We start from the raw sequence: 10,148 nt of genomic DNA, 5'->3' as shown, positions 1-10,148 counted from the left end.
CGGGGGCACAATTTGATAGGGGCGCACTGAGCACAGTCCTCCCAAGTTGAACAGTCAAGCTTGGAGCAGGGGGCCCTGTCCCCCTTCCCGGGCACACCCGAGGGGCAGCCAGGGAGGGCATGGAGGCAGTCAAACCTCCCCCGGCCCAGCGAACACGTCAAAGCTGCAGCCTTGGGGGCTGTAACACTCTCCACCAGAGAAGAGAGCCACCTGACACCCCAAAGCCTTACCAGCCGAACCGGTCACCGCACACAGCCACTGATAAATGCACTCTGGGGGGGGGGGGGGCAGGTGAGCCCGGGCAGCGGTCCATTGGAGGGGATCCACCATCCCGGGCAACCAACCTTCCTGCCATGTTGAATATTCCAGGTGGCTGCACGGACCCCACCCATTTACCTTTCGATGGTTTCATACCCTCTTAAACTCCCTCTTCAAAGTTCTTTTCAACTTTCCCTTATGGTACTTGTTGGCTATCGGTCTCGCAGCTGTATTTAGCCTTAGATGGAGTTTACCACCTGCTTTGGGCTGCATTCTCGATCAGAAGGACTTGGGCCGCCTGAGCTATGCCGGGGAGTCGGTCTTCTGTATACCATATTTCCCATGCCTGCCACTGGGTGGGGATTCGGCGCTGAGCTTTTCCCTCCTCACTCGCCGTTACTGGGGGAATCCTGGTTAGTTTCTGTTCCTCCGCTTAGTAATATGCTTAAATTCAGCGGGTTTCCACGTCTGATCTGAGGTAGTAGTCGGATGACGAAGCAGTGGGGGGAGCCAGGACCACAGTCCTCCTAGGCTGCAGGGGGCAGGGAGCTGCAGCAGCACACCCTTTTTTTCTCTGATCAGAGCCTGAGGCCAGCATATGGTCTTTTTGCCCCCAGAGAACTAGCTGCAGAGGTGAGCACCTGAGGTGGTGTACACGGGCAGCCATGGGACACCACAGACAGCCATGCGTGGCACGGAGCCAGATGCCCTGCGATGTGCCTGGGGCAGACCGGTTGCCTGCTCACACTCCGCCAAGGCGGGATGGCAAGGCTTGGCGTGCCGGCGGTGTACATCCGTGGCAGGCCCGGGGGGGTGGAATCCTGCTGAGGGTGATCAGGGGGAGGTCTGACCTTGGAGGAGAGGGGACGAAGGGCGTAAAGCTACCCTGCAACAGCCCCAGTCGCGCCTTCGGAAAGCCCTGGGGCAATTGGCAATCAAGCGACCCCCAGACAAGTGTAGCCCCGTGAGGAACTCACGGCCTCAAGGTGCGTTCAGAGTGTTGATGATCAATGTGCCCTGCAATTCAAACTAATTCTCGCAGATAGCTCCGTTCTTCATCGACGTGCGAGCTGAGTGATCCACCACCAACCGTCACAGACATCTTTTCTCAATGTTCATCCACCTGCGGGTGCAGGAGAGGTGGGAGGAAGGCAGCATCGCCCATCCACAGACCGCACGGCAAGATGGCCCAGCACCCCATCAGGCTTCTCCTCTGGGAGTCATCCTCCATGATTCAAATAACATTACGAGGTGCTCGGCCTAGGAGCCTCACTGTGGGTAAGTAGGGCTCCCAGAGGGGCTCAGGGGCCAGGCAGCCCCACCACCACCAGTCCCTCCCAGAGGACTTGGAGGGACCACACGAATCTTCAAACTCTTTACCCGGCTGCACAGGACTGAGACAAGCAGGGTACCTGGCAACGAGTGAGGGGTTGCCCCACCTGCACACCGGCCATCTGCCACGGGTCTTGACCGCTGTGTTTCAAGAGTCACCGGCTTAAGGCGGCAACCCTGAGCTGTGCCTGCAGGCTGGGGGATAGCCCACCCTCCCCTGCCCTGATTGGAGGCACTGGAAGGAAAGAGCCCTCCCCTCTGGAACAACCCTGTCAAGGGGAGCTACGGTTCCCTCACGGCCCTGGCTCCTCCTCATTCAGGCTGCCACACTAATCCGTTCAATGTAACGCACGTGCAGCCACAGACATCTAAGGGCATCACAGACCTGTTATTGCTCAATCTTGTGTGGCTGAGGGTCACTTGTCCCTCTAAGAAGCTGGATACCGACTGCTGGGGGTCGCGTAACTAGTTAGCACGAGGAGTCTCATTCACTTTTGGAATTGACCAGACAAATCGCTCCACCTACTAAGAACGGCCATGCATCACCACCCACAGAATTGAGAAAGAGCTCAATCTGTCAATCCTTTCCGTGTGCAGACCAGGTGAGGTTTCCCATGTTGAGTCAAAGTAAGCCGCATTCTCCACTCCTGGTGGTGCCCTTCCATCAATTGCTTCAAGTTTCAGCTTTGCAACGATACTCCCCCTTGGAACCCAAAGATTTTGGTTTCCCGGAAGCTGCTCGGCAGGTCATGGGAATAATGCTGCCGGATCGCTAGGCGGCATCGTTTATGGTCGGAACTACAACAGTATCTGATCATCTTCGAACCTCAGACTTTCGTTCTTGATTAATTAAAACATTCTTGGCAAATGCTTTCACTTTGGTTCATCTTGTACCAGTCGAAGAATTTCATCTCCAGCTGCACAATATGAATTCTCCCAGCCATCTCTCTTAAACGTCTCCGGTTCCGAAAACCAACAAAATAGTACTGGAGTCCTATTCCGTTATTCCTAGCTAAAGTATTCAGGCGACTGGTCTGCTTTGAACACTCTAGTTTTTTCAAAGTAAATGCTCCAGACCCCCTGGACACTCAGTCAAGAGCATCAAGGTGGTGCTGAGAGGCAGGGGCTGAGACAGGCAGTAGCTCACCTCACGGCAGACCTCCAGCTCAAACCCAACATCCAACTGCAAGCTTTTAAATGCAGCAATTTTAATATAAGCTATTGGAGCTGGAATTACCACGGCTGCTGGCACCAGACTTGCCCTTCAGTGGATCCTTGCTAAAGGATTTAAAGTGTACTCATTCCAATTACAGGACCTCGAAAGAATCCTGTATTGTTATTTTTCATCACTACCTCCCTGAGTTGGGAGTGGGTAATTTGCATGCCTGCCGCCTTCCTTGGATGTGGTAGCCGTTTCTCAGGATCCCTCTCCAGAATTGAACCTTGATTCCACGTTACACATGGTCACCATGGTAGGCACAGAAAGTACCATCAAAAGTTGATAGGGCAGACATCCGAATGTATCATCGCCCTCAAGGGGACATGCGATTGGCCCGAGGTTATCTAGAGTCACCAAAGCGGCCAGGCAAGCCCAGATTGGTCTTGGTCTGGTAAACATACACATTCATCGGCATGTATTAGCTTTAGAATTACCACAGTTATCCAAGTAACATATGGAGCAATCAAAGGAACCATAACTGATTTAATGAGCCATTCGCAGTTTCACTGTACTTGCTGAGTGTACTTACACATGCATGGCTTACTGTTTTAGACAAGCATATGCTACTGGCATGATCAACCAGGTAGCCACACCTGCTGGATGGGGGGATCCACGTGCCCATCTTGGACAGACACTCACACCCCACAAGGGAAGCCTGCTGCGGGGAAGCCCCTGCCCAGGGCTTGCTGGGGAGGACAAGACAGTCACGCAGGCACCAGTGGGCACCAGCCATCTCTGCGGGAGGGAAACAGCCAAGCTAAGGCACAGCCTGAATGAGACGGAGGGGTGCCTGCCAGCCAGGGCTGGCAGGGACACCCCATGGAACAGCTGTTCCGAGCTGCTGCAGAAATGTGCTGGGTGTAAGAGGGCAACAGCACATAGTGCCCGGACCGCCAGGCAGGTTCCGGGACCTGGCACCACCCAACCTCATCCACTCTGGTCAGACCACTGGAGGAGTGCAAGCTTCCATGCAGCTTGGCCTTTGCTCTGCCGGACAGGGTAAGGGCCTCTGGTGAGGTGAAAGCTCTTTGCTTGAAACATCAGCCAAGGCTGACCAAGCAGCCCACCTCCAAATGGACCAAGTGTGCCTAATGAATTGGAATACGGTGGTGACTGGATCCTCTTCACCAGTGGGTGAGGCTGGCAGTTTGCTCTCTTGAAGGCCATTTTCAGGGGAGAGACCGAATGGACAGGGCTGTAAGGTGGCCATGCAGCTGAGCCCCGGGGGGAGGCAGGCGTCCCAGGCCCTGGTGGTGTCCGGTCGAGAATCACTGGACCTCAAGGGGGTCCGATGTACCCTGTCCCTAGTAATCCAGAGGAAGGCTACCCTCCCTTTCTTGTACTTGGTATGCACTGAGGGACGGAAGGGACCATTGGCGACAATGCACCCGACCTGCTGGAGCCTTGGCTGGGCATGAGGCAGCAAATGGTCCCTCATCGAGATTTCTGGGGCAGCCCAGCCCATAGGAACGCATGACCAGATGGACGGACTTAGAGACAGCCCATCTGGTCCCGCTATGCTTTATAGTAAGGAGCCTGCGCTCTCCCCTGCAGGGGACAAAGACTCTGGGGCATATTTATACTCTGTTTGTGCTGAATGTGCGTCAAAAACTTTGACCCACATTCGGCTCAAACCTTACCCCATATTTAAACTCTGACGCCCGACCCCGCAGATGTCAAAATTCCACTGTGTGCGTCATTTTTTGGAGGTGGGAAACTGCCTTGCGTTAATGATATGCAAGGTAGGCGATCCCGCCCCAAAAATGGCTTTAAGGCCTGTGCGCCTTATTTATACTCCATCGTCATTTTGACGCACAGGAGGGGCTGGGCCTTAAAAAAACGGTGCACGGCCTGATGTGCTCCGTTTTTTAAAGCCTGGGTCAGGGCAGGCGTTAAGGGACCTGTGGGCTCGGAAGGAGTCCAGAGGTGCCATTCCCTGCCCCCAGGGACACCCCCTGCCACCCTCGCCCACTCCTGGAGGACACCCATGGATGGGGGGATCCATTCCAGGTCAGTATAGGTAAGTTGAGGAAGTATTTTTCATTATTTTTTTTAAATGGTATGGGGGGCCTAATTTGGGCCCCCCTACATGCCACTGTGCCCAATGGCCATGAAAAGGGGACAGAAGTCCCCTGGGCATGGCCATTGGGCAAGGGGCATGACTCCTGTCTTTGCTAAGACAGGAGTAATTTCAATGGGGGGTTGTGCGTCAAAAAATGACGCAAGTCTGATTTGAGGCATGATTTTTGCCTCAGACCTGACTTGCGCCATTTTTTGAAGCACAACCCCCATTTTCCCCTACGCCGGAGCTGCCTGCTTTGAGTCATTTTTTTTTTACTCGGACCAGTCCGCAGCGCTGGCTAATGTCATTCCTTAAATAAGGCACCCGTATGGCGCGTAGGAATGGCGTTAGCCGTCGGTAAAACTTTTGACGCAAACCGACGCTGATTTGTGTTAAAAAGTATAAATATGGGCCTCTGTGGCCTGGGTTCTCAGAGGCCCCACTGGCCTTCAGGCACGGTGCTGCGCTGCGAGGTGTGCCTCGATGGACCTCCGACCCGGGCCCCAGAGGCATTTTTACATGCTGGCGAAGACCTCCAAGGGTTTGCGTGACCCCGTCCCAGGTGCTTTTCTACCTGGCTTCCTCCCTGGGGTCCCTGGACTTGAACTGGCAGGAGAAGCTTCCCCTGGCCCAGTAGACTTTGCAGTGCAGCAGGCTGGTGACCAGGGACCTGGTCAGCGCTCATGAACACAGCCATGCTGGTGAGGCCTCCCAATTTCTCCAAGGGGCCCGGGCGACTTGCCTCACAGCTGGCTGGGGGATGAAGCCCAGGATAGGGGTTCCCACCTCAACCCCCTGGCCCGGGACCTGCATGGGGCCCCTGAGCAGGAGAAGCCTCCCTGGGGCAGCATGGCCATCTGGACATGCCACAGGAACTCATGGAGTGCAATTAGATGCCCTGGGCTCTCGGAGCGACCAGATGGCTGGGCCATGAGGACAGCCATCTGGTTGAACTGTGCCTTATCATAAGGAGCCTGTGCTCACCTCTGCAGGGGATGGGGAACTCTGCAGCCTGGGATCTCGGAGCTCTAGCTGGCCCACAGGCATGAGGCTGCAAGGGGGCCCCTACAGATCTCTGCTGGTATGTAAAGAGGCCTCTAGAGCCCACCTCAAAGCCCACCCTGGGCATGTGGGATCCCATCTCAGGCTATGTGCCACCCAGCACGGCAGAGGACACAGCCCAGGCAAGGGGATCCCACCCCAGAGCCTGCCAGAGCCCTGACCGAAAGACTGCCAGAGACCTGACCCAGGGCCCGGCCAGGGTCTCTGAATGCAAACCAGCAGGTGAAGCCTCCCTTGGCCCAGGCCCTTCAGGGTACAGCAGGCTGTAGGAAGGAAGCACCCACCCCAGGTCACAGGATGTCAGTTTGCTCTCTGGGAAGCCAGGTTTGGAGGAGAGACCCATCAGACAGGGCTGCAAGGTGGCTGCACACCCAGGCCCCAGGGCAGCCACTACCCAGGCCTTTATGGCACCCAGTTAATAAACACTGGAGCCCAAGGGGGTCAAAAGTAGCCTGCCCTGAGTAATCCGGAGGAAGGCGACCCCCCCCATTTCTTGTACTCTGAGAGCACAGATGGACGGAGGGGACCGTTGATGAGAATGCACCCGACCTCCTGGAGCCCTGGCTGGATTTGAGGAAGTGAATGAGCCCTTATCAGGACTTCCGTAGCAGCCTCGCCATCTGGACATGCCATAGGATACCCACTCATGATTAGCAACTGCATTCTATACTGGCAATTCGATTTACAACTCGCAGATCTTGTGGCCCTAGATTGTCATGAAGAACATAGTAATTGGTTGGCCTGTCAGTGGTGGAGGATTTGCAGCATGATTTTACCTGACAAATGGCTGAACAATGATGCCAAAGTCATTCCAGTTGTTACCCATCTTTTAGGGTTTTGATGTGCTGTTTGATGATAGGACGTGTGTAGGCTGGCTTGCCATGTACTGCCTCAGGGACAATCAGTGATCTATATGATGATATGGGCTGTTTCAGGTACATTAGATGTATTGTCTGATTTACTTCTTGAGTCATTTCACACAATGAAGTACCTAATGTTTGGTTTTCTATTTGTCTTACAGCTGCCAATATGACTCCCATCCAGATTTGAGAGTTTCAGCGCAGGGCAATGCGTTACCGCCACATTCTGGATGTGGAGTCTGGGTTCCGCAACAAGGCAAGACGTTATTGCCATAAAAGAGCCTCTGGAGTATGGAGGGCATTTGCCCAAAGGGGCCCTTCGGTGTCCACCACAGCCACCACCGCCAGCACCACCACTACCACCCAGGTGGCACCAACATTAGCAGGGACCTTTGCTGGACCATCATCATCCACAGCTCCAGGACTGGTCACAGCACAACCTACACCTCCTCCTACAGACATGGCACCGACAAAGGCCCATACTTCCTCCACTGGCACACAGACCACCCCTGCTGCAGTCATAGACCCTGCAGCTTTTAACCAGATTCAACAGAACTTGGACCTTGTTTTGCGTAAAGTTACCAGGGTGCAGTAGGAGGTGGCACAAGTGAATCGGAGGGTGTGTGCCATCAAAAAGACCCTGCAGAGGGCCAACTTGTAGGCTTACACTCAGCCATGATTCCCTCCCCTCCCCCCTTTTTCCTGGTTCTTTAATTCAGTGGGTTTAGGGGGCTTAGTGTTAGGTTAGTATAGGCTGTTAGTTTAGTTATTAGTAGTGCAGTGTTTTTCAACCACTGTTCCGCGGCACACTAGTGTGCCGCGAGATGTTGCCTGGTGTGCCGGGGGGAAAAATTCGAAAGATTTTTTTTTTTTTTTTTTTTTAAATGTCAAATTTTCGCCCACATGTGATTGTGCACTGACACCGACTTGAGACTCGACGTCTGAGTGTGTACTGATATCCCGGTACACTATAATGGTACAAAGGTTGCCTGCTCACTGACGGCCCGTGGCAGAATGGCAGCTGAGAAAACTCTGACACGTTCGCATGGTAGCACCAGTGCACGGGCACTTTTTCACTTACGCGTTGTGCATGGATGATGGCACAGGACATCTGATTGTGCGCTGACACCTCCTGCGTAAAGGCAGCTCAGTGCATGATGGAACAGCAGTGGTTTCTTGTGTGGTTCGTCTATTGAGAGTGGTCCCAGAGTGAACAAGCAGAATGCACAGGTGCACTTATGGACAGACACGTTTACGGGCCCTGGGGCGGCTGAATGGGCGTGATCACAGAGATGTATTTCTTCTCTGACACTTGTATTTATTTGTGAAGGGTTTTGTAAGGCGCTGCGGGTTACCTGTTGTACTTCGGGGCGCTAATTGCTGCACATGGCACACGCCCATCTCATTTACTATTGGCACGGCTTGCACTGCACAGAGGGATGTAATTGTACTGCTTGGCGGAGGCTGAGTGTGCCGGATGCTGACAGTTACAGCAGAGCGTGCAAGCGCCGTGACTGCACGGGGTTGGTCAGTGTGGACAAACACTGGGTCCTAAGTGCGTGCACAGATGACAGTGGACTTACAGTTGGCACGTACTATCCGGTACAGGGACAATCGAAGATGACTGTGCACAGACCCTCTACACATGGGCACTGTGACTGGCGATCGTGCACTCAGACCTTCTCCATGTCACTATCGGAATGTGCACTTTTAGAGCTGATGACGCACTGGCTTAACAGCGTCACTTTTACTGAACATGTAGTTGTGTGCTTGTTGGTATAATTAAGCATCACTTCTGCATAGGACTGTGCCCTGGTTTACTTAATGCCCTGTACAGTTTTTACGTCCGCTTTCGCGGAGCAGCAAATATCAGGGCAAGCGTGTTTTCATTTTACGGATTTGACTAAACCTCAGTTTACTCTAGATTTGTTCCTCGTGAAGAAACCATCAGATTGGCCTCTAGGAGTGTTCCCTTGTAGGAGTAGTAAGATTGTGCTCCTGATAGCCATCGTGAGGCCTGAAAACCTCAAGTAATTTATAATATATAATACCATTGTAGATTCCTTATGACGAAAGGCGAGTCGGTCACCGTCTGATATAGTTTCTTTTTAGGTTTATATCTGTCAAAGGCAGCGAGTTTGAGCTCCACTAAGAGAGCCGCTGTTATGTGTCTTACGGAACATTGTGACACCTCAGCTTTTCTGCTCCAGTCAATAAAAAACGTCTTAAATTGTAAACACAAACGCATATTTTTAGTATATATAGTTACATCACTTAATATAAGGGACGGTTCTTTCTCTACGCGCTTCCACGTTCTGGCCGGTCATTTAACCAGGGAAGTGTGAGCTATAGTTATTTGTCCACAATCACACGTTGCGTTCGTTAACGCAGAGAAGCTGGGATCGTAAAGCAGGGCAGCTGGTTCCAGAGCCTACAGTGTAGACTGGATCACATTACTGTACAGAAAAAAAGATTATTTGCAGTGCATGTTAGCTCAGATTGTCGTTTTTCAACCCAAACCACGGACGGCCTCTGCCAGTGAAGGAACGTTGTCCGGCCTCATGAAAAAAACAGATTTCATATAATAGCAAGAAGAAAAAAAAACCAGGCCCGGCGCTGTGGAGTTGGCCCGCGGCCTGGAGAGTTGGGGATTTCTTTGCACAGATGTTCAGCTCTTGCCTGGACTGTGGGGTGACGTGCCTCCACCGGGGCTGCAGGGGGCAGTGTAGGTTTTCATGGGTGTGTCTCTCTCCCACTGCGTGTGAACCAGATGTTGAAGGGTCCGTTAGCTGCAGGGACCGGGCCAGAGGGTCTTTGCTTCTAGGCGCCTCCCTCGGTCGAACAAAGGGATGTCCTATTCCAGCTGCGGGGCCAGCGCTGGCCTGGGCTGTTCATCTGAAGGGGGGCCCCACTCCCACGGGACTGGACCCCTCAAGGCTCTGAGGAGACAGACAGTTGTTGTCCTCAGCCCCGACAAGCGGGCGGCGCCTAAAGGCGGGCCTCGAAGCACTAAACCAAGGGGACGCGTCTGTTTAAGTAACTTGTTATTTGCAGTTTCATCTCATTTTCAGAACTGACGCCTTTGAAATTCTAGTCATGGTGGGAAAGCTACGGAGAAGGGAAGCGCGTTGGCTCGAAATTCTTTAGGACTAAATGAATACCACTTTTCCGGATAACTTTAGAACGGGTCTAGAGGGGAGCTGCTCAAACATGTAATCTTCCCCTTTTTTGATTTCCTTTAGCGGCTAAGGGTTAATTTAATTCTCTATTTTGGTTTTCGTAATGCATCGCGTGTGCTCATGGCAGCCTCTTTCCTGCATTCAGATGTCCTGAGGAAAATAAAGTTTGGCGACGC

General features: G+C 53.1%; 1 pseudogene; it reads right to left on the bottom strand.

Moving 5' to 3' along the window:
• Positions 1–1,198: 1,198 nt before the first annotated feature.
• On the bottom strand, positions 1,199–1,352 carry LOC138247564 (5.8S ribosomal RNA; annotated as a pseudogene).
• Between the last annotated feature and the right edge of the window lie 8,796 nt (positions 1,353–10,148).

This window comes from Pleurodeles waltl, chromosome 7 (genome assembly GCF_031143425.1).
Source record: "Pleurodeles waltl isolate 20211129_DDA chromosome 7, aPleWal1.hap1.20221129, whole genome shotgun sequence".
NCBI lineage: Eukaryota > Metazoa > Chordata > Amphibia > Caudata > Salamandridae > Pleurodeles > Pleurodeles waltl.
The sequence above is the reverse complement of the archived record's forward strand: the minus strand, read 5'-3'. Positions and strand labels throughout refer to the sequence as shown.